A 24,767-nucleotide genomic window follows, 5' to 3' on the forward strand; every position below is an offset into this window, starting at 1 on the left:
GGGTGCGAGTGACACGTCTCTCACTGACAATCGCAGCATGATACAAATAAAAATGTTGCCCCCCCCCCCAGCAATTTGGAAGTTATCCCCTTTCCCTTTTAAGGCTAACGCTGCCCTCACAAATGCCGCAATATCTTCAATAGTAGATTTGAGGCAAACTGTCCATATGAATCCATCCAGAACACCTTGATAAGGAATTATAAAATTATTTAGGCGTTGTAAATGTGAAGTATCAGCAAGTTCTATCCTCCTCACCACAAGATCATAATATTTTGCAATAAGCTTACAAGTATTCATGAAATATAGATGCGCTGTGGATCACAGGGATCTCTGGTGAATACGCAAGCAACTCATTCTCTTGCTTAGCTGCCAATTCACCCTGCAAAAATCTCTGCCAAGGTGGTTTGGGAACTTTTCATTTTTGAAATGCGAAGGTTTTTTAGATGACAAAAATTACAATGGGAAAGTTCAGACTTATTAATTGTAATTTTAAAATCGCCACTGCTATACCAGTTATATGCTAAAAAAAATATCAGCTTTCATGTTCTATGGATCCTGGAATGGGTTGTCTGGGCACAATATATTGACGAACTATCCTAAGATATAGGTAATCAATATCAGAATGGAAGTGGTCCAATACCTGACACCCCCACTGATCAGCTATATGCTCCAGATGTATATACAATACTTAAGGTCAGTATTTCTGGCTGATACAGATGTTGTCCTCCTATAAGGCGGTAGGCAAGTGAGGAATCGCACACAATTAAAGGGATATTCCCATCTCCAAGACCCTATCCAAATATGTAGTAGGTGTAATAATAAAAATATTAGTAAATACCTCCAATTAGAAATGTAGTAAAGTTCTCTTTATTCACTTTGTCTATTACCTCATGTTCAGGACATTGCACGACCTTACGTATCCATGGTTATGACCACGGATATAATCACAATTAGTTGGTTAGTTGCACATGGTCATAACCATAGATACCTAAGAATAATACAGATACTGACAGAAGTAGGACAGGAGAAGTGGTACTGTGCAGAGTATACATACAGAATACTACAGATACTGAGAATTACACCTATATCAAAGAACAAGGGTGAAGCTTAAGCAACAACATCCTTGGACAGATGATGTAAATTGAAAAATCCATTTTATTCAGATCATATTAAAAACAAGATCAAAAGATGTACACACAAAAATTCCTTAGGTCCGCCATAATTAATTTTGTCAGTTGCAACTGGCAAGTCCCTATAGCTGTGTGAGATCAACCAAAAACAGCTTTCATCCTCCTTATGGTACTATTCGCGTTTAATAAGATGTCATTTGAACCAACTAATGCCCAGGGGACATTTCAACGATTGATGGAAAGGTGTCTTGGAGACTGAAACTTTGAGGTGATGCTTGTATACCTTGACAACATTATAATATACTCCACCACATTAGAGGAGCATCTTGTTAGCTCAAATAGGTGTTAAAGCGGGTTCAGAGGTACTGAAGATAAAGCCTCAAAAGTGTCATCTGTTTCAGAAGGAAATAGAATAACTATGGCATACAATCTCCAGTGAAGGAGTGTACCCTGCAAAGGAGAAAGTGGCAGCCATGCAAAAGTGTCCTAAGTCCACAACGTTGAGAGAATTAAAAGCCTTCCTGGGTCTTTGGGGGTATTATAGAAGATTCATCAAGAATTTTGCAAAGACGGTGGCCTCAGTGCACAAGCTGCCTAGGGAGACAGCAGAAGGTCCCAAAAATTGGTTGATCCAGTGGGGGCTGATCAAGGTAAATGCCTTCCAGGCACTAAAGCTCACACTGATGAATGCTCCTATCTTGGCCTATGCATAATTGGGTAATTCTCTCAAACATTTGTGTCGTACACTGACGGGAGTCTCTGTGGTCTGGGAGCGGTGCTAGCCCAGGTCCAAGAAGGGCAAGAATTTGTGATTGCCTATGCAAGCAGATCCCTACAAAATATGGAGAGAAAGCCTGAAATTATAGCTCACTGAAATGAAATTAGAATTGTTAGTCATGGTATGGGCCTTGACTGAGAAAATTGCAGAATCTCTGCAGGGGTCTGCCAACTTGCCAATTTAAAAATGTTGGAAACACTGAAACAACGGTGGGTTGCAAAGAAGTCCTATCACTATTACAAAACAGCCTATTGGGTGACAGCTTAAAACAACCACCTGGACGCACTATACAGAGTGACTCATGAGCAACCAGACCAGGATGGGAGTTAGAGGGTGGTGAGACCCAAGATTTCAGATTTATTGTGACAGCTCTCGTGTCTTCTCAAGAATTTGAAGGTAAATACCGATTACAACTAATCGAATCAACGAACAGACCGAACACCCCCCCACACACCCACCCCTCACTCCACCTCACCCAATCAGCAGCGGCCCTGCATCACATCCCCCACACACCCACACCTTACTCTACACACACCCAATCAGCAGAGACGACCGCTCAATTAGGACATGCCCACTCGCCGAAACCCTGACAATGCCATGATGCAGCCGGCGGACAGGTACAAGGGACACAGCCATGCAAGCTCCCTACACCCGACGCGACGGAGCACAGTAAGCCCCGACCCACAAGAGGCCCCAAAGCGCAGGTCAGTGACCCAACTACGCCACAGAGAGACGGGGACCGGAGGAGACGCAGCTGCGGCATAGGGCTTCCCCGCGCCACAGAGATACACAGAGTGACAAGGACCAGAGGAGACGCAGCTGTGGCATCGCAGGGCTTCCCCACGCCACAGAGACACATAGAGGGATGGGGACAGGAGGAGACGCAGCTGTGGTGCACTAGGAAGCCAGCACTCCGGGTCACAGCTCTCCCACTAACCAATGATAAATGCAGGGGAAGCACATGGCTACTTAAATATTAACACTGCTGTGAATGTTAATGAGCCGCTCATTACTATTCATGAGCCGCTCATTATTATTCATGAGCGGCTACTTAACATTCACTGCAGTGTTAATATTTAAGTAGCCATGTGCTTCCCCTGCATTCATCAGTGGTTAGTGGGAGAGCTGCATCCCAGAGTGCTCATGAGCCAATCATTACTATTCATGACCAGCGGGAAATGAAGCCACACACACCACAACTCCCACACAGCCCAACACACACACACACACACTGGCACACACAATCCACCACGCACAAACACCGCCGCGCACATACAACCCCGCTCATATCAAACGCGCCCCCCACACACACACAACCACCCACACTCGGGCGCACACACGCACAGCCGCACACAAACACCCCCGCAAACATACATCACCCCACAATCACACGCCCCCACACACACACCGCAGCACACAGACAAATACACACCGCACAAAACAACCCCCCCCACAACACACACACATCGGCCCACATACGCACCGCAACACACACAGAACGCAATACAGACACACCGTGCAACACAAACACTGCCCTACACAGACATCCACATACCAGGATGGGGGCCATACAAGGATGGAGACTATACCCGGATGAAACACAGACCAGGATGCTGCATACATAGGAACCTGCCTATACCACAATGGGGCCACATACCAGGACGGGGCCACATACTAGCATCAACCCACATACCAGGATGAGAGCCATACAAGGATAGAGAGTATACCCGGATGGGACACAGATGATGATGCTGCATACACAAGGATCCTACCTATACTACGATGCAACACAACAAACTAGCACCAGGAAGAAACCAACAATAACGTCACAAGAAACACAGTGCTACAAAGGAAGACCAAACAACCACACGAGCACAAACATCACACACAACCTCAAGAAGAAACTACACTACAACACAAGAACACCTTACTAACCCCGGAAGCAGAATCTCAGACACAACAGCCACAAGAAGAGAATATTCCACAAACTAAGGACACACAAGGCCAAGATGTACCTGTGCCGCCCCTGCGTCAGCAGCCAGGCTGCTCAGATCCGGATCCGTGGTGGCTCGAGTGGTCTCCGGACCCGGAAGTCGGGGTCGCGCGGCCACTCGGATAAAATGGGGGATATTTACATGGGATGGTAGGGTTGAAGTTCGTAACACCACCCGTAGTGCGTGGTAAGTTGGAGTACCACCGCTGCAATAGGGAGTACCCTGTGGCGATAGTGTGGCAGCTAGGTGTTTAACCCCTCCACGGATAGGGAGGATGCCCCGGGACTCAAATTTTCTCTCTTTCTTAGTGTACAGGCAACAATCTCCCGCTGCCACTGGACTGGAGTTGTCATCTCTGGTTTCTGCTTTCTCTGGTGTCATTCCCAGTAGGGGGCGTCAGCGTCCGGTCTCGGTTCCCTAACTGGCTCTGGCTTTAAATGAACTCTTGCGGCCCCAAGAGCTGTTGGGATTCCGCGCGGCAGTGGAACCGGGAGATCTTTAGGCTCCCCATCTGCAGACTGAAGAACCGTCTGCTCCGCAGCCGAGGTTGCAGGGTCCGGGTGCTCTGCCTCTGAGGACGGGCCCTGTTATGTGGCCGGGTCTGCTCTGGCCGGTGTCCGGATAACCGCTGGCGTGACTGGAACGAGGGACACAACCGAAGTTTCTGCAGCTGGCGCGTCATATGAAGACACTGTAGGTTCAGGTTCCGCTGCCAGGGTAGTAGTGGGCAGCTCGGCGTCCGCCGAGGATGGGGTAGGTGACGGTGGAGTGCTCACCGTGAGCGGGCGCGGTCCGGATCCCTCAGCCTCTGTGGCCGGATTTGGGCAATCAGTAGGGACTGGGTAACCGCTTACCCTCTCTTCACGGATTTCCATCTCACGGGCTCGCACCACTACCGCCAGGCTCCTCATCTCTTTCCTCCAAGGATTCAAGATGAACAGGAATTGCGTCCGCATTTTCCTGCACACCTGCTCTGTCTCTTCCTCAATCCATGTCGCGGTCCCGGGAACAGCACGTTCCGGTGACCAGCTCCGCTCCGCCATCTTTCCTCTGCGTTGTCCAGGAACGTTATAGCAGAGTCCTGGCGACCCTGCTTCTCTTCCGCTGTGGTTACATTCCAGCATGCCCCCTCGGTTTTCACTCAGCACTCCTTCGCACGTTGTGGCCCTCTGGGAACTTCCGGTTCCGGCCTCACACTCAGGACGAAGGGCGGGGCTTCTGCTTCACGCGTTTTCACGGGGAAGATGGCGTTTTGGCGCGAAAAGATGGCAAGATTGGCAGGAAAAGGAATTTTGACTCGCGGTTTTCGGCTCTAAGACGCATGTCACCCAGGTAAGTGGGTCCTGCTCGAATCCTGTTCATGATGCCAAGGTTTCCAAGGTGTGCCGCCCCCACGTCAGCAGGCAGGCTGCTCGGATCCGCGGTGGCTCGAGGGGTCTCCAGACCCGGGAGTCGGGGTCGCGCAGCCACTCAGATAAAAGGGGGGATATTTACATGGGATGGTATGGTTGAAGTTCGTGACGCCACCCGTGGTGCGTGGTAAGATGGAGTACCATCGCTGCGATTGCGAGTACCCGGTGGCGATGGTGTCGCAGCTAGGTGTTTAACCCCTCCACGGGTAGGGAGGATGCCCCAGGACTCAAATTTTCTTTCTCTCTTCGTGTACAGGCAACGATCTCCCGCTGCCGCTGGTCTGGAGTTGTCATCTCTGGTTTCAGCTTTCTCTGGTGTCGTTCCCAGTAGGCGGCGTCAGCGTCCGGCCCGGCTCCCTAACTGGCTCTGGCTTTAAATGAACTCTTGCGGCCCCAAGAGCCGTCGGGATACCGCGCGGCAGTGGAACCGGGAGATCTTTAGGCTCCCCTTCCGCATCTGCAGACTGAAGAACCGACTGCTCTGCAGCCGAGGTTGCAGGGTCCGGGTGCTCGGCCTCTGAGCACGGGCCCGGTGATGCGGCCGGGTCTGGTCTGGCCGGTGTCCGGATGACCGCTGGCGTGACTGGAACGAGGGACATAACCGGAGTTTCTGCAGCTGGCGCGTCATATGAAGACACTGTAGGTTCCGCTGCCGGGGTAGTAGTGGGCAGCTCGGCGTCCTCCGAGGACGGGGTAGGTGACGGTGGAGTGCTTAGCGTGAGCGGTCCAGATCCCTCAGCCTCTGTGGCCGGATTTGGGCTTATTGGGTTACCGCTTACCCTCTCTTCACGTGGGATTTCCATCTCACGGGCTCACACCGCTACCACCAGGCTCCTCATCTCTTGCCTCCAATGATTCAAGATGACCAGGAACTGCGTCCGCATTCTTCTGCACAGCTGCTCTGTCTCTTCCTCGATCCATGTCGCGGTCCCGGGAACAGCAAGTTCCGGTAACCAGCTCCGCTCCGCCATCTTTCCTCTGCGTTGTCCAGGAACGTTATGGCAGAGTCCTGGCGTCTCTGCTTCTCTTCCACTGTGGTAACATTCCAGCATGCCCCCTCGGTTTTCACTCAGCACTCCTTCGCGCGCTGTGACCCTCTGGGAACTTCCGGTTCCGGCCTCACATTCAGGATGAAGGGCGGGGCTTCTGCTTCGCGCGTTTTCACGGGGAAGATGGCGTTTTGACGCGAAAAGATGGCGGGATTGGCGGGAAAAGAAATTTTGACACGCGGATTTTGGGCTCTAAGGGGCACTTTGCACACTGCGACATCGCAGGCCGATGCTGCGATGCCGAGTGCGATAGTCCCCACCTCCGTCGCAGCAGCGATATGTGGTGATAGCTGGCGTAGCGAAAATTATCGCTACGCCAGCTTCACACACACACTCACCTGCCGTGCGACGTCCCTGTGGCTGGCGACCCGCCTCCTTGTTAAGGGGGCGGGTCGTGCGGCGTCACTGCAACGGCAGGCGGCCAATCGGAGCGGAGGGGCGGAGATGAGCAGGATGTAAACATCCTGCCCACCTCCTTCCTTCCGCATAACCTACGGAAGCCGCGGTGACGCCGGTAGGAGATGTTCCTCGCTCCTGCGGCTTCACACACAGCGATGTGTGCTGCCGCAGGAGCGAGGAACAACATCGGACCGTCGCATCAGCGTAATTATGAATTACGCCGAAGCTTCACCGATGATACGATTACGACGCTTTTGCGCTCGTTAATCGTATCATCTAGGCTTTACACACTGCGATGTCGCATGCGATGCCGGATGTGCGTCACTTTCAATTTGACCCCACCGACATCGCACCTGCGATGTCACAGTGTGCAAAGTGCCCCTAAGACGCACGTCACCCAGGTAAGTGGGTCCTGCTCGGATCCTGTTCATGACGCTAAGGTTTCCAAGGTGTGCCGCCCCCGCGTCAGCAGCCAGGCTGCTCGAATCCGGATACGCGGTGGCTCGAGGGGTCTCCGGACCCGGGAGTCGGGGTCGCGCGGCCACTCGGATAAAAGGGGGGATATTTGCATGGGATAGTATAGTTGAAGTTCGTGACGCCACCCGTGGTGCGTGGTAAGATGGAGTACCACCGCTGCGATTGGGAGTACCCGGTGCCGATTGTGTGGGCAGCTAGGTGTTTAACCCCTCCACGGGTAGTCGGGATGCCCCGGGACTCGGTGATGGTGACGGGGAGGTACCGTTGAGACGGTAAGAATCACTTGCGAACTCACTCAGTCCAATAACGCTGACACCGACAACTGTAGTAAACCAAAGTTCTGGACACCGCTGCCACTGAGAGGGAGCACTCCTGGATCCAGTGCCTGTTGGTGTTGCCTGTTAGTCTGTGACCTTTGCCTTGGCACCTAGTGTTCTAGTTGGTCCCTTTAGCCTGAAACTAATAGGGTCCCGCTCACCAGAATGGCTAACTGGGTGAGCTTGCTCTCAGGGTTCACGTTTGGGATTTTCTGGACTGTGCAGTGGGAAAGTCCTATCCCCTTCGTTGCGCTAGTACCCCGATTTTGGAGCGGGTGGAGAATGGATATTGAAGGCTCCATCCTCGTCGGGTAAATTGTCAGGACGCCTGAAGCTCCTTTCTGACCTAGGGTCCACGTACCCTGTCTTGCCCTGGCCCTTGCCTGGTGATGGCACAAGGCTGCCGGCTGTCCTCCTCGACAGTCCGTGCCCCTTGTCATGATCCCCTGCTACCGGGGTCCAGCTCCTACCAGGCCCAGACCAACGTCTGCCACCTAGTAGTCTCAAGGAGCCCAGCTCCTGACCTCTCCTCTCGAGAGTCACTTCTCAACTGCGTGTCTCCTGACACTCCTGACCCCCTTAACCAACCGCCCAAGTGGGCAACCCTATTCCCTTCATATTAGCCACTGGTGGGTGTGGTGCAGAGTGTTCCTAGGATTTTGATTAGCTTGTTGTTAGCAACACCAAAGGTCAGGAACCCGTAACCAAGGAGGAGGTGGATATTGTACAGAAGGGCAGATTGCACAATACCCTGTGACGATCTGATAGGCCAGGGCGTCACATACCAACGAACAAACTGCCTCAGGATCACCAGACAACACAACTAACTGCAGCACAAGAGATACAGCAGAGGGAGAGGGCAACTCACAGGGAAAAGGGACATTGTGTACACCCCAAATTCACGCCATGTTCCGTCCACCTCTTGGCTCACCTGATTACGGCTTGCTTCTTTGCTTGGCTGGGGTACTGGCCCCGCTACCCCCCTTATATAGCCAAACGCCTCTTTCACAACGTCACCAGCACTCTCACATAAGCTGGCTGACCAATTAAATCTAAAAAAATAAATAGGCCTACCTCATAGCACAATATGTCTCGCCCGCCAAGAGGGTGGACAACACAAGGTCACTGACTCACAATGATTGGTACTTGGCTTTCTGACACACAACACCTTCTTCATTCACATTGTGACATAGTTCACACACTTGCCCCAAGCACTTTGCCTACAACACGATGCTACATAGCTCCCTCACGCTCAATGAACACAACAAATTCTAGAATACCTGATGCGTTAGAATCGGGCCACCATCTAGTATATCATAATTATATATACCAAATTGCATTTGCACTTTATATAAAGATATAAGCCTGTTATTTATTAGAATTGTATATACCAAACTGCATTTGCACTTTACAAGGATATAAGCCTGTTTACATCAAGTATCATTATTTTATAAAGCTTATGCACTTTATTAATGGTATGTGGACACAGGCATATGTAGTACAAGATAGTCACTAAGATAAATTAGTCAATGTCCACTCTTAGCTGAATGAGCCTGCCCTTGTAAGGTTGCAGCTGCTGTGCAGTTTTGGACCAGGCATTACCGAAATGGGCAACTGGCTGGGAGTCCCTGGTTAATGTATGTATAGGCACTTGTGCCATCTAGTGTCCATTTCAAATAACAGCATGCTCCAATGTGAATAATCTAAATCTTGTTGCACAAGGCACATTTTTTTACCTAACTTGGGTGATACAAAGAAAAATGCAGTCGTTTTTTACCTGTGCTTTTTATAGGGTTACTAGAAGGTGGCCCGATTCTACGCATCGGGTATTCTAGAATTTACGTATTGTGTAGTTAATGTATGATTTTTGTTATATATATCTATATATATATATATATATATATATATATATATAGATGTTGTTGTGTGTAGTTACCAAGTGTTTGTGTAGGAGCTGTACATGTTCTGGGTGTTGTCTGGCGGGGGGTGAGAGCGGTGTTGTGTGTGTGTTGCGTGTGTTGCGTTGTTTGTGGAGCGCTGTGTGTCTGTAGCGTTGTGTGTGTATGTGTTGCGCGGTTTGTGTGGGTGTGGTGTGTTTTGGGGGGAGGTATGTTTTGTGCAATGTGTGTTGCATGATATGTGCGTATATTTATGTATGCCGCGGTGTTTGTGTGTTGGGTGTTGTGTGTGTGCAGCGTTGTCTGTGTGTGTGGGTGTCTGTGTAGGGCGGTGTTTGTGGTTCCCAGTGTGTGTGTGGTGTGTTGTGTGTGTTGGGGGAGGTGTGCACCTCTCATCGTGCTCCATCCGCCATGCTGCGCACCCCCCATCGTGCTCCATCCGCCATGCTGCGCACTCCCAAACGTGCTCCATCCGCCATGCTGCGCACTCCCAAACGTGCTCCATCCGCCATGCTGCGCACTCCCAAACGTGCTCCATCCGCCATGCTGCGCACTCCCAAACGTGCTCCATCCGCCATGCTGCGCACTCCCAAACATGCTCCATCCGCCATGCTGCGCACTCCCAAACGTGGTCCATCCGCCATGCTGCGCACTCCCAAACGTGGTCCATCCGCCATGCTGCGCACTCTCAAACGTGGTCCATCCGCCATGCTGCGCACTCCCAAACGTGGTCCATCCCCCATGCTGCGCACTCCCAAACGTGCTCCATCCCCCATGCTGCGCACTCCTCATCGTGCTCCATCCCCCATGCTGCGCACCCCCCATCGTGCACCATCCCTCATGCTGCACCAGCATCAGCCTCTCTGCCCCCAGCATCAGCCTCTCTCCTCCCAGCATCAGCCTCTCTCGTCCCAGCATCAGCCTCTCTCCTCCCAGCATCAGCCTCTCTGTCCCCAGCATCAGCCTCTCTCCTCCCAGCCTCAGCCTCCCCCAGCATCAGCCTCCCTCTCCCAGCCTTCCCCAGGATCAGCCTCTCTCCTCCCAGCCTCCGTCCTCCCAGCCTTCCCCAGCATCAGCTTTCCCCTCCCAGCCTCCCTCAGCATCAGCCTTCCCCAGCATCAGCCTCCCAGCCTCAGCCTCTCTCCTTCCAGCCTCCCCCAGCATCAGCCTCTCTCCTTCCAGCCTCCCTCAGCATCAGCCTCCCCTTCCCAGCCTTCCCCAGGATCAGCCTCTCTCCTCCCAGCCTCCTTCCTCCCAGCCTCCCCCTCCCAGCCTCCCTCAGCATCAGCCTTCCCCTCCCAGTCTCCCCCAGCATCAGCCTCCCCAAGCATCAGCCTCCACCAGCATCAGCCTCTCTCCTTCCAGCCTCCTCCAGCATCAGCCTCCCCAAGCATCAGCCTCCACCAGCATCAGCCTCCCTAGTCCCAGCCTCCCCCAGCATCAGCCTCCCCCAGCATCAGCCTCCCCCAGCATCAGCCTCTCTCCTCCCAGCATCAGCCTCTCTCATCCCAGCATCAGCCTCTCTCCTCCCAGCATCAGCCTCTCCTCTCTGTCCCCAGCATCAGCCTCTCTCCTCCCAGCCTTCCGCAGCAACAGCCTCTCTCCTCCCAGCCTCCCCCAGCATCAGCCTCCCCCAGCATCAGCCTCTCTTCTTCCAGCCTCCCCCAGCATCAGCCTCTCTCCTTCCAGCCTCCCCCAGCATCAGCCTCCCTCTCCCAGCCTTCACCAGGCTCAGCCTCTCTCCTCCCAGCCTCCGTCCTCCCAGCCTTCCCCAGCATCAGCTTTCCCCTCCCAGCCTCCCTCAGCATCAGCCTTCCACAGCATCAGCCTCTCTCCTCCCAGCCTCAGCCTCTCTCCTTCCAGCCTCCCGCAGCATCAGCCTCTCTCCTTCCAGCCTCCCTCAGCATCAGCCTCCCCTTCCCAGCCTTCCCCAGGATCAGCCTCTCTCCTCCCAGCCTCCTTCCTCCCAGCCTCCCCCTCCCAGCCTCCTTCAGCATCAGCCTTCCCCTCCCAGTCTCCCCCAGCATCAGCCTCCCCCTCCCAGCCTTCCCCAAGATCAGCCTCTCTGCTCCCAGCCTCCTCCAGCACGCCGTGCTCCTCTGCCGACACTCACACACCCGATCGCATACACTCACACACACCCGATCGCATACACTCACACACACCCGATCGCATACACTCACACACACCCGATCGCATACACTCACACACACCCGATCGCATACACTCACACACACAGACACTGACGATATCGCACATACGCGCTCATACTCACAACATCCGGAGATACCACATGCTTCTGGCCATGTGATCCTCCGTCAGGTCCTGGAAGGTCACAACAGCACAGTATCGAGGCCGAGAAGCAAGCGATATCGCCGGATGCTGTGAGTGTGTGGATGCGATGTGATGTGTGTGTGAGGTGTGTGTGAGGTGTGTGCGAGGAGAGTGAGTGTGATCTGATGTGTGTGTATGTGTGTGTGTGTGCTGTTATGTGTGTGCGTGTGGATCTTCCGCCGCTGCAGGACCTTGATGCGCTTGTAACCATGCCAGCATGGTTACCAACGTATCCACACCACTCCCGTGCGAGCGGGGGACGGAGGGGGGGGGGGAGTACAGTACTCACCTCTGTGACAGCCGTGTCAGTTCGGGGAATGCGCGGGGGGGGAGTACAGTACTCACCTCCGTGACAGCCGTGTCAGTTCGGGGAATGCGCGGGGGGGAGGGGGGCGGGGCCAGAGCTAGCGTGCATTGCGTGAGGGGGGCGGGGCGTGGCGTGGCCGAATTGCCAATGCCTGCAGGGTGCCGGGGCGAGAGGCCAATCTGTGGGGGGGCGGAGCCTGGGCGAGCGGCTGGCCAATCCGTGTGGGGGCGCAGCCTGGGCGAGCGGCCAATCCGTGTGGGGGGGCGGGGCCATGGCGAGCCCAGCGGCCAATCAGCTTTGTGTCACCGTAAGGACACAATTTTGGAGCATGACAGACAGACAGACAGACAGACAGAATAAGGCAATTATATATATAGATTATATTTTTGATTGACCCCCCCAGTGTATATCTAATGTTTGCAATAATTAGTCCCATTTAGGATAAATGGTGGGTTGTACCTGTGGTGCCAAAAGAAGCAACATTACCCCTCCAGGTTAACCCAGAGAATAGGTCAGAAACTAAACCCCCAAGAAACGTACCAGAACACCAAAGTGCTCCTGAAGAGAAAAACCAAGAGAGGACTCGCAGAACTGATATGCCAACATTGTTGTCCCACCCATAAGGTACAAGGAGGAGGACTTCCTTTGGCAGTACAAAAGCTAGGAGACACAACAATGTGCTCAAATGCTAGCAACGTTGGGACCAACCTCGAGGAATAGCTAGAGATGAGAGGGCTTTCTTGCCAGAGGACTGTTGAGTTGCAAGAGAGGAGGAATGTAGGGAGTTAAGCGGGCTTTACACGCTCACGTTGGGGTCACAGTGTTTGTGACGCACATCTGGCGTCATTAACGATATCGCAGTGTGTGACACTTATGAGCGACCTTAAACGATCGCAAAAGTGGTCAAAATCGTTTGCCGCAGAGAGGTCGTCCTGAAACAAAAAATCGTTTTCTGCTTATTAGCGATGTTGTTCCTCGTTCCTGCGACACCACACATCGCTATTTGTGACACCGCAGGAGCGACGAACATCCTTACCTACCTCCACCTGCAATGCGGAAGGAAGGAGGTGGGCCGGATGTTACGTCCCGCTCATCTCCTCCCCTCCGCTTCTATTGGACGCCTGCCGTGTGACGTCGCTGTGACGCCGCACGACCCGCCCCTTTAAAAAGGAGGCGGATCGCCGGCCAGAGCGACGTCGTAGGGCAGGTAAGTCGAGGTTGGGCGGCACGGGCAGTGTTTTGCCCGTGTTGCACAAACGACGGGGGCGGGTACGATCGCTTGCAATCTCGCTAGCGAGATCGCAGCGTGTAAAGCCCGCTATAGGTTTAACTCTGTGCATCTCCTCACTTGCCTAACATAGTAGCTGCAAGTGAACAACGCCATCTGCTTGTTAAAGAAGGTAGATGAAGTGAAAGCAGAAATATGACGCCCTGGCCTATCAGGTCGTCACAGGGTATTGTGCAATATGCCCTTCTGCATGGTATCCACTCCTCCTTGGTTACGGATCCTGGTCCTTTGGTGTTGCTAACAGCTTAGCCAGTCAAAATCCTAGGAACACTTTACACCGAACCCACCAGACACACCATTGGGGGGCCTGAAGGGAATGGGGCAGCCCACATGGGGGGTTGGTAGGGGAAAGTGAGAAAGTGACAGAGAAGTGAAACTGGAGTGAAAGGAGTAAGAGGTGGAAAGTGATGCTCTGGGAGAGAGAGGTCACCGGTCCGGAGCAGGGCTCCTGGAGTTTACTAGGTGGCAGACGTTGGTCTGGGCCTGGTAGGAGCTGGAACTCCAGTCGCAGGGGATCGTGTCAAGGGGCACGGACTGCCAAGGAGGGCAGCCGGCGGCCTTGAGCCATCACCGGGCAGGGGCCAGGGCACGACGGGGTATGTGGACCCTAGGCTGAGAAGTAGCTTCTTGCGTCTTGGTAATATACCCGACGGGGGTGAAGACTTCAAGATTCATCCCCAACCCGCTCCAAAATCGGGGTACTAGCGCACCGATGGGATAGGACTTTCCCAAATACAGACCAAAGAAATCCTACGCGTGAACCCTGAGAGCAAGCTCACTCCGTTAGCCATACGGGTGAGCGGGACCCGAAAAGTTTCAAGTTTGAGGGTCCAACTAGTGAGAAGGTGTCACGGAAAAGGCCACAGGCTAACAGTAACACCAAAGACACGGATCCAGGCATGCTCCCTCCATGCTGCAGTAGTGCTCAGAATTCTGATTTACAAGCTGTCGGTGTTATTTCTGGAGTGAGTATGCTGAAAAGCCCCTTTTCCTCTACCCAACGGCACCCCAAACACCAACACCCAACGGGCCCTGGGGCACAAACCCCCTACCCACGGAGGGGTTAAACATCCTGCTGCTACACCATCACCACCGGGCTCCCCCAACAGCAGCGATGGTCTCCCACATTACCACACACCGTGGGTGGCGTCACAAACTTTCTAATCCCCTGTACATACTCCCCCTCTTCTTTTAATTCGAGTGTCCTCACGGACCCCCCGGGTCCAGAGACCCCTCGGGCCACCGCGGCTCCAGATCCAAGTGGCTCGGCCGCTGGCACGGGGGCGGTACAGAAAGAATTAGTAGGAACCCAAGAGTGACATGCATGTTTCCTCGGGGAAGGGATTAGAGGGAATACCAGGTCAGGTGATAGCTGTGGTGCAGTTAGTGTCACGGGGTCCTTCTCCCATATCAACGATCAAAAGAGCGAGCGATGGCTGTTCAATCCAATAAGCATTTATTCCAAGCAAATCAAATGGTTCATAACAATCCACAAAACAGGGAAAAATTAGTCCAAAAATATGAATATAATCCAATAAGCGATAAATAAAATGTCCAGTTTCTCTATGAGATACCACAGCTTCTCCCAGAGGTTCAACCCTTCTTCTTCAAGCTCCCTAGGCAGACTCACTAATCTCCCAGGTCAGCAGACAGGTTACAGTAGGTGGATCTCACGCCCCCTCCCCCGACTTAGGAACAAAAGGCTGGCAGGGCAGGAATTCAACCTGCAAATGGGACAATGTACACATAAGGAATACAGAATGGACAGTGAACCACGCCCAAACATTAACCCACACAACATGGTATACAATCCACAATATTCCACCATCACAGTTAGTAATTATAAAAGGCCCAGGAGGGCAGTGACAGGAAGGAGTTGGTGCCTGACCCTGCAGCAGAACAGACGTGTTAGAGTGAGCTGGCTTATAGCGGCTAATACGAGAGATCAGGTCCGAGTAACTGAGTTGAGAGATCAGATCTGTGTAAAAGAATCAAGAAACCAAATCTCTGCAAAGCAGATGAGTAACGAAATCCAAGTAAAAAGACAAGAAAGAGACCAGAGCTGGGAAAGTTAAGTCAAGTGGAAGAACCAGGGCAGAGAGATGACTAGGCCACAGCAGAGGGACTTTTGGGTGAGCCTATGCTTCCAGTGTTGACATGTGATACAAATCGGGATATGAGGGTGTGCTTCATTGTTCGAAGGCAGCCTGTGTGATGAGTGTACAGAATAACACACTAATCTTGGTCTGGCGGTTTAGTGGGTGATATTGTCAATCCCCATTAGGGCTTGAATGATGTTTCGTATTGCGTAGAGAGTGACAACGGTGGTATGTTTAGTAGCAATACTGATGCTCTCTGGGTTGAGGTATTAGGACTAAAGGCCGCTTTACACGCTGAGATCTCGCTAGCGAGATCGCTAGCGTGCGTACCCGCCCCCATCGGTTGTGCGTCACGGGCAAATCGCTGGGACCCATCACACTACTTACGTGCCTAGCGACGTCGCTGTGACCGGCGAGCCGCCTCCTTTCTAAGGGGGCGGTTCATTCGGCGTCACAGCGACATCACTAAGCTGCCGCCCAATAGAAGCGGAGGGGGCGGAGATGAGCGGGACGAACGTACCGCCCACCTCCTTCCTTCATCATTGCGGGTGGCCGCAGGTACGGTGAGGTTCCTCATTCCTGCGGTGTCACACATAGCGATGTGTGCTGCCGCAGGAACGACAAACAACTTGCGTCCTGCAAAAGCAACAATATTTGGGAACTGGACAGCGTGTCAACGAGCAACGATATGGTGAGTATTATCGCTCGTTAACGGTCGCTCCTGCGTGTCACACGCAACGACGTCGCTAAAGAGGCCGGATGTGCGTCACGAATTCCGTGACCCCAACGACATCTCTTTAGCGATGTCGTTGCATGTAAAGCGGCCTTTAGACATCACTGATGATAACGGTTATCTAATGATACAAATAGAACGATAGTGTGTAAATAGCATTTTGCTATTATCCTGTTCATCTGAATTACTGTATTCTTTTGTAATATAATTTGTAATTTTACACTGTTTTTACTGATAGTGTGCCGAAGCCTTTCCTATTATTGTGTCAATCGAATAAATAATTGTTGGTTTATGTATCACTATCTGCTCATTGTCTATGCTGATGGAACAGTGTACCTCTGAACACTGCTAGAGATACTGGTTTGGCTGTGACCTTTGTTTCCACCCACCAGGGTGAATCGGTGTGTGCTGTCCACCACCTAAGCAGGAACTTCAACCATCCTACTTAAACTCCCAGCAGCCTTATGGAAGTTGCCAGATATCATATTGTAATCTTAGACATTTCTGGTAGAGTTGAGCGATGTTCGATTCGAACGGTTCGCCAATTTCAAATTCGAGTGATTTTGGTCGGTGTTTGAGTCGTTCGACGAACTCGAACGATTTGCTTCAAGTTCGGCTGTTCGAGTTACCGTTCGATAACGGTTCGATCACCAAAAGCGTAGCTAGTTACTAGCTGGCTTTTAACTGTAATAGTGTCAGTCACTGTTAATAATGATATTATCAAAATTCAGCATACAGTGTGTGGGGGGACGGGGTTAAGATCAGTGCTGCTGAGTGCTGAAAGAATGGTGATCGCCATTTTTTTTTCCTAACCGCGCGTACAGTGGGGCGGGCCAGGCTGTTAGCCAATGACAGACACACACACAGCGAAGTGGATTTTTGCCAGACAAGCAAGGGCATGTGTCATAGGCTGGGTATGTCACATGTCCTTGCCCTATAAAACCAGGCCATTTTCCCCTTCGCCACCATTATCTCTCTTCTGCGGGTGGGTGACAGTCACCGCTGCCGCTCCCGCTGCTGCTGCTGTGTGCGCTATACACATACAGTGCAATCTACACATCGCTTTAGGGATTAGGGACTACTTGTAATTTCAGCCCTTTTCAGGGCTACATTACAGCCGTTCATAGCCATTGTTGCTAGGCAGGTCTGTGCCAGCGCTGTGCAGGGGTTTATATCACAGCGTCCGGCTAAATCAGCTCAGGCAATTCCTTGGGGCATAGTTTCATTGTCAGGGATAGAAAGTGAGGGTTCCTCTGTTGCCAAGCAAGCTACACCACCTGTGCATTGTCCACCACCTGTCCATTTTTTCTACGCAATTTTAATTGCAAAAAGTGCTGCCACATTTAAGGCAATACTTTCATTGTCTGGGATACTACGTTAGGGTTCCTCTGCTGACAATTTAGCTATACCACCTCTGCATTGTCCAACACCTGTCCATTTTTGCTACGCAATTTTAATTGCAAAAAGTGCTGCCATATTTAGGGCAATACTTTCATTGTCTGGGATACTACGTTAGGGTTCCTCTGCTGACAATTTAGCTATACCACCTCTGCATGGTCCACCACCTGTCCATTTTTGCTACGCAATTTTAATTGCAAAAAGTGCTGCCATATTTAGGGCAATACTTTAATTGTCTGGGATACTACGTTAGGGTTCCTCTGCTGACAATTTAGCTATGCCACTTCTGCATTGTCCACCACCTGTCTATTTTTGCTACGCAATTTTAATTGCAAAAAGTGCTGCCATTTTTAGGGACATATTTTCATTGTCTGGGATACTACATTAGGGTTCCTCTGCTGACAATTTTGCTATACCACCTCTGCATTGTCTACCACCTGTCCATTTTTGCTACGCAACTTTAATTGCAAAAAGTGCTGCCATTTTTAGGGACATACTTTCATTGTCTGGGATACTACGTTAGGGTTCCTCTGCTGTAAATCAAGCTACACCACTTGTGCATTGTCCACCACCTGTCCATTTTTGCTACGCAATTTTAATTGCTAAAAGTGCTGCCAGTTTTAGGGCCATAGTTTCATTGTCTGGGATAGTCAGTGTTGGTTCTTCAGCTGTCAATATAACTAGACCACCTCTGCAATCTACACCACCTCTTCATTTTTGCTACGACATTTTAAGTGTCCAATTGGTTCACAAACAAAATGAGTGGCAAAAGGACAGATGCTGGTGGAAAGAGGAACAGGCGTGTTGGAAAGGGAAAAAAAGTTTGTGTCCGTGGGGTAGGTGGTAAAGCAACAATAACATCTGCTGAAAAAAGGCCATCTTCCAGCAAAAGTAAGATGTCTACTACTTTCCGTGGATAATCTGATGTGATCCTTTTTTACGGAACCGACCAACTTGACCAAAGGTAGATGATGCACAAAAAAAGCACATGCTTGAATGGATCTCAAGTGCTCCATCAAGTGGCCTCTCCTCCACCTCAACTTCAACATCCCAAAGACTCCAGTCCTCTGTGTTGTCACCCGAATCACACTTTCTTTCTAACAGCTCTCAAATCTCCACCCGCCCGGCAGAGTATGGGGTAACAGAGATGGTTGAGTCTGCAGAGCTGTTCAGTCACACTATAGCCTGGGAATCAGAGGTCTGCTCCAAAGCTACAGTGAGTCCAGACTAGGAAATGATCTGCAGTGATGGCCAGAAGCTTTATGAGTCAGATTCAGGCCCTGATGAAGAAATTTCTGACCATAATGTAGACCCTCATTCCCAAACTGCAACTCCTCTTAGTGGAGACAATGAGGAACATGCTGTTGACGATGAGACTCAGATACCTGATTGGAATGACAACTTAACTATTCAGTCAGGGCAGGAAGAGGTTAGTTCTGAGGACGAGGGGAGTTCAAACACACAGGGTGATGATGAGGTTGCAGATCCCACTTACTGTCAACCCACAGTCAGGAACTCGATGAGGTCAGCAAAGGCGGTGGAGGAGGATGCAACTGACGACGAGGTTAGCTTGCACCTTCCTAGACATAGACGGAGTACTGGAAGTACGTCGACAACTGCATCCTGCGCCAAAACTCTGCCTCTGAGCACAAGTCGGGGTGGCTCTGGAGGTCGCATGGGCTCTAAGCCTTACATAGCCTGGTCCTTTTTTTGACATCGCAAAGGATCTCCCAACTCATGTAATCTGTAAGATTTGTCGCCGATTTCTAAGTAGAGGCCAAAACCTCACTAGTTTGACTACTTCGTTCATGAACCGTCACATGGATATGAAGCATAAGTCCCAGTGGGAAGCTCACTGTGCTACAATGCGGCCTAGCGGAGCGGGCCAACCACCGTCTGCCCCTTCAAGTGCATCCGCGCTCTCTTAATCCTCTATGACTGTGGGGACAGCAGTCATACATTCTTTTTGACACAGACCTTCCACCTCTTTAACCGCAACAGGCAGTGCGATTGGCAGGTCATCAGTTGTTTTGGAAGTGGAAACAGCTGCTGGTGTTGAGCTCTCTCAGACATCGAGAGCACCACCTTTGGATGAAGGCAACATTATGTCTCCGCCTGCACTTTCCTCCCAGACCAGCAGTTTTCCAGGGACACCCTACTCAACGCTGTCTCAGCACAGCAGCCAGCCCTCGGTCCCTCAGATGTGGACAAGTAAAAGACCATTTCCTCCTAGCCATGACAAAGCTAAGAGGTTGACTTTCACCCTCTGCAAGCTGTTGGCTACAGAAATGCTGCCTTTCCACCTGGTGGACACAGAGGATTTTCGAGACCTTATGTCCGTCGCAGTGCCCCAGTACCAGATGCCCAGTCGCTACTACTTCTCCAAGAAAGGTGTGTCTGCGCTACACTAGCATGTCGCACACAACATCACCGCTTCCTTGAGAAACTCTGTGTGTGACAGGGTGCATTTCACCACCGATACTTGGACCAGTAAGCATGGACAGGGGCATTTCATGTCGCTGACTGGGCACTGGGTAACTATGGTGAGAGATGGAGAAGGGTCTGCTATACAAGTCTTGCCGTCCCCACGAGTTGTGCGTCAATCCTCTGTATGTAGAAGTTCCTCCACTGCTTCTGCCTCCTCAACCTTGTCTGGGTCCTCCACCTCTGCCCAAAGCCTGTCTGGACGCGTTGTAACTGCGCACAAGGAATCCCGCACACCTCCTTACTATGCTGGCAGCAGAGCTCAACGGCATCAGGCGGTCTTTACGTTGAAATGTCTGGGAAATAAGAGTCACACAGCTGACCAGTTGTGGTCAGCTCTGGAGACCGAGTTTCGTAAATGGTTGTCTCCACTCAACCTGCAGTCAGGGAAGACCGTGTGCGACAATGCTGCAAACCTGGGTGCAGTCCTTCGCCGGGGCAAGGTGACACACGTGCCTTGTATGGCTCAACGTGTTGAACCTTGTTGTCCAGCAATTTTTAACCCACTATCCCGGCCTAGATGGGCTTCTGCACAGGACATGGTCACTATCTGCTCACTTCCGCCGTTCAAACGGTGCAGCTGACCGACTTGCATCACTGCAGAAGTTTTTCGGCCTGCCGGTTCACCGCCTGAAATGCGATGTGTCGACTTGCTGGAATTTGACTCTCCATATGTTGCAGCGACTGTGGCAGCACCGCAGAGCCCTGGTGCAATACGTTATGATGTGTAGCCTGGGCCAACGAGATGCAGAGGGGGGCAGATCACGCTGATGGAGTGGTCTCAGATCAAGGACCCATGCACCCTTCTGCACAGTTTCGACATGGCGACGAAGATGTTTAGTGCTGACAATGCCATTATCAGCATGACAATTCCAGTCATTTACATGCTGGAGCACACTCTAAACTGTATTCGGAGTCAGGTGGTGGGACAAGAGGAAGGGCAAGAAGTACAGGAGGATTCATATGTGGAAGGGATACCAAGATCTACAAGGTCCAGACGTTCAGCATCACCAATGCGGCAGGCATGGGACGGTGGGGGAGAGGGATTAACAAGGGCGCATGATAGCAGCCAAACTGTTGAGGAATGTGCAGGAGCCCAGGAAGAAATGGAGGACGAACTGGCGATGGGCATGGAAGACTCAGCAGATGAGGGAGACCTTGATCACATTTCGGTTGTTTGGGGGAGATGTCAGAGGAAGGAAGCATGGTTATCACCTCGCCGACACAAACACAGCAAGGACTTGGTCCGCATGGACACATGAGCGCCTTCTTTCTGCACTACCTACAACATGACCCTTGGATTGTCCGAATTAGAAGTAATGCTGACTACTGGGTTGCCACACTCTTAAGCGGGCTTTACACGCTGCGATCTCGCTAGCGAGATTGCAAGCGATCGTACTCGCCCCCTTCAGTTGTGCAACACGGGCAAATTGCTGCCCGTGCCACATAACCTCGCTTAACCCCGTCACACGACTTACCTGCCCTGCGACGTCGCTCTGGCCTGCGAACCGCCTCCTTTCTAAGGGGGCGGTTCGTTCGGCGTCACAGCGACGTCACACAGCAGGCGTCCAATAGAAGCGGAGGGGCGGAGATGAGCGGGACGTAACACCCCGCCCACCTCCTTCCTTCCTCATTGCCGGTTGAGGCAGGTAAGGAGATCTTCGTCGCTCCTGCGGTGTCACTCACAGCGATGTGTGGTGCCGCAGGAATGACGAACAACATCGCTAAAAAGCAGAAAACGATTTTTTGTTTCAGGATGACCTCTCCGCGGCAAACGATTTTGACCGCTTTTGCGATCGTTTAAGGTCGCTAATAAGTGTCACACACTGCGATATCGTTAATGACGCCGGATGTGCGTCACAAACACCGTGACTCCGACGATAATTCATTAACGATATCGTACCGTGTTTGGAAGGTAGGTCCGTGTGACGGGGGTTTACGACTTTGTGCACCACGGGCAAGAAACGACGGGGGCGGATGCGATCGCAAATGCGATCGCAAGACATATCAACACGTGTAAAGCAGGCTTAACGTTCATCAAGATGAACAAGTCATGGATCCGCAAAGACTTTTCTACCCCTGTGTCATCCTGGAGAGAGTAAAGGCTTGTGGATTTGGATTGTGCCTCTTAAGTGGTGTATGTGGCCCAATTTTTGGAAAAAAGGGAGACTTTGGTTGGAGTCCCCTTTTTGTTTTTTTAAAAATGTTCCAAGATGAACAAGTCATTGATCAGCAAGGACTTTTCTACCTCTGTGTCATCCTGGGGAGAGTAAATGCTTGTGGATTTTTGAATGTGCTTCATGCAAATCAACATGTCAAGTTGGCAACTGGGGGACAAGTGATGCCACTTAAGTGGTGTCTGTGGCTCAATTTTTGGAAACAAAGGAGACTCTGGTTGGAGTCCCCTTGCTGTGTTTTACATGATTTTAGAAGGGCATGACATGCCTATATCTGTGTCTCCTCCTTTTACTCGTCCAGCTCTTTAGTTTTCGCATTAGTATATGTACTTGTCACTTTTCCATGTGTTTGTGATGTCTTGTGAGTTGTTTGTCACCTTTTGGACACCTTAGAAGGTGTTGTCTATGTGCTTGTATGTGTTTGTGTTTGCCTCCCATTGTTTTCAATGGGGTTCGAAGGTGTTCGTCGAACGTATGCCGAACTAAGCCGCCGTTCGGTGAACCGAACCGAACTTTAACACTAGGTGGGTGGCTCAACACTACTCATAAGTTTCAGCTCTCCTTAACTGAATCCCTAGCTACACCTCTGTTTATAGTCCTTCTCGCCTTCACCTTAATGATAGAACTTTTAAACGTATTCTTCAGACAACCACAATATAATAATATTTAGGTCTGTTTTCTTAAAGGGATTTTTTAAGTTAAAAAGTGAACCCCTATCCTAACTTACTGATTGCTAAAGGTTTGACCAAAAAAGGTGCTCCGAAGGATGCCATCTGATGGGTGAATAAATGGAGCAGTATTGCCATGAGTCATGTCAATCTTAAATTGTTCAAGAAAATGAGGTATCGTATTTTTCGGATTATAAGACGTTCTTTTCGTCCCAAAAATTTGTGAGAAAAATGAGGGGTGCATCTTAAAATCCAAATGTAGCTTTAACTAGGTGGTGATTGAGAGGGGTCACAGGAGGCAGGGGCTCTGTGCGGTGGCCAGCGCAGCTGCTGTGTGCAGCAGCTGGCACAGCTGCTGTGGTCATCGGCAGCGACCGGCGAGATACAAGCCATTCTGACGATGTCAGTGGTAAGGACTTAAAATAATGGCGCCCAGAGTCCGCGAATGCGCAGATGGAGCTCTTGGCACAGTTTGAACGAGCATCTCATGTTTGAAACAAAGTTGTTTACCTACAATTTTGGAATGGTGGCAACAATTTTGTCTTGTTTACTTTTGGGGTTTTGCTTGAAATTATGTACAATTTGCCTTTTTTTGTATTGTTCCAATACACACAAAGGAAAGAAACATGTGTATTACAAAACTTGTAATTGCTATAATTTTCTGGGATAAATATTTGTGGAACAATTTTAAGGGTGCCAACACTTTTGGCCAATACTATATGCTCGACCTACATTTTATTCAGGAGGTGTCCATGCTCAATGTCAGCTCCATTTAGATTGTTCACTTCATAGCACTTATCTTGGAATTGATGGGGTCCCAGCAGTTGTAGCCCCATTGATATGAAGATTAGTGGGGGTCTCAACAGTTTAACCTCCAGTGACTAATAAGTTATCACCTATCCTATCAACAGGTGTTAATACTCCCAACTGATCTAATCTATGTTACAGTATGTTGCTGTAAGCAGAATAATTCTGCACATTTGCTTTTTCAATCCTTTATTCTATTCTCGAGTAATTCCAATTTTTATGCAAATGAGGCACAAGTGCAGGGGGCTTGGCCTTGCACTTACAGGTCTCTGGCCTATTATCCTCAATGGGGGGAAATAAAACCTGCTGAGAGGGTCCTTTTAAATCTGTCTAATAGCATTGTCTTTGGTGAAACATAGATAAACATCAGATGCAGACATTTTCTCAAGTAGCAAAATTATTCTACCCTGTCATCTACTGGTGGAAACATTTCCTTTAATTATCACAAACAGCTGGTAGAACGGTTTCCATATGACTGTGCTTTTGCAATAACTCTGATAGCCACAATATATGTAAAGTCTTTGCTTCCAGGCAACAAGTCCTAAACATAAGAAAACCATTTGTCTGTAAACTAATCACATAACTGAACTAAACTGTAGAAATATATGATGATTCCATGCGCATGAGACATATATAAATACTGCAAAGCAATTTTGACACTTGTTTATACTTAGATTACTATTATATATAGCAGGCTAAAACTATAGGAATTGCGTTCACCCACCATATATCCTGAAGCTTAGGGGTGCTTCACACACAGCGAGCTCGCTGCCGAGATCGCTGCTGAGTCACGCTTTTTGTGACGCAGCAGTGACCTCATTAGCGATCTCGCTGTGTGTGACACTGAGCAGCGATCTGGCCCCTGCTGCGAGATCGCTGCTCGTTACACACAGCCCTGGTTCGTTTTCTTCAAAGCCGCTCTCCCGCTGTGACACACAGATCGCTGTGTGTGACAGCGAGAGAGCGACAAATGAAGCGAGCAGGGAGCAGGAGCCGGCATCTGACAGCTGAGGTAAGC

Source organism: Anomaloglossus baeobatrachus, chromosome 2 (genome assembly GCF_048569485.1).
Source record: "Anomaloglossus baeobatrachus isolate aAnoBae1 chromosome 2, aAnoBae1.hap1, whole genome shotgun sequence".
NCBI classification, from domain to species: Eukaryota; Metazoa; Chordata; class Amphibia; order Anura; family Aromobatidae; genus Anomaloglossus; species Anomaloglossus baeobatrachus.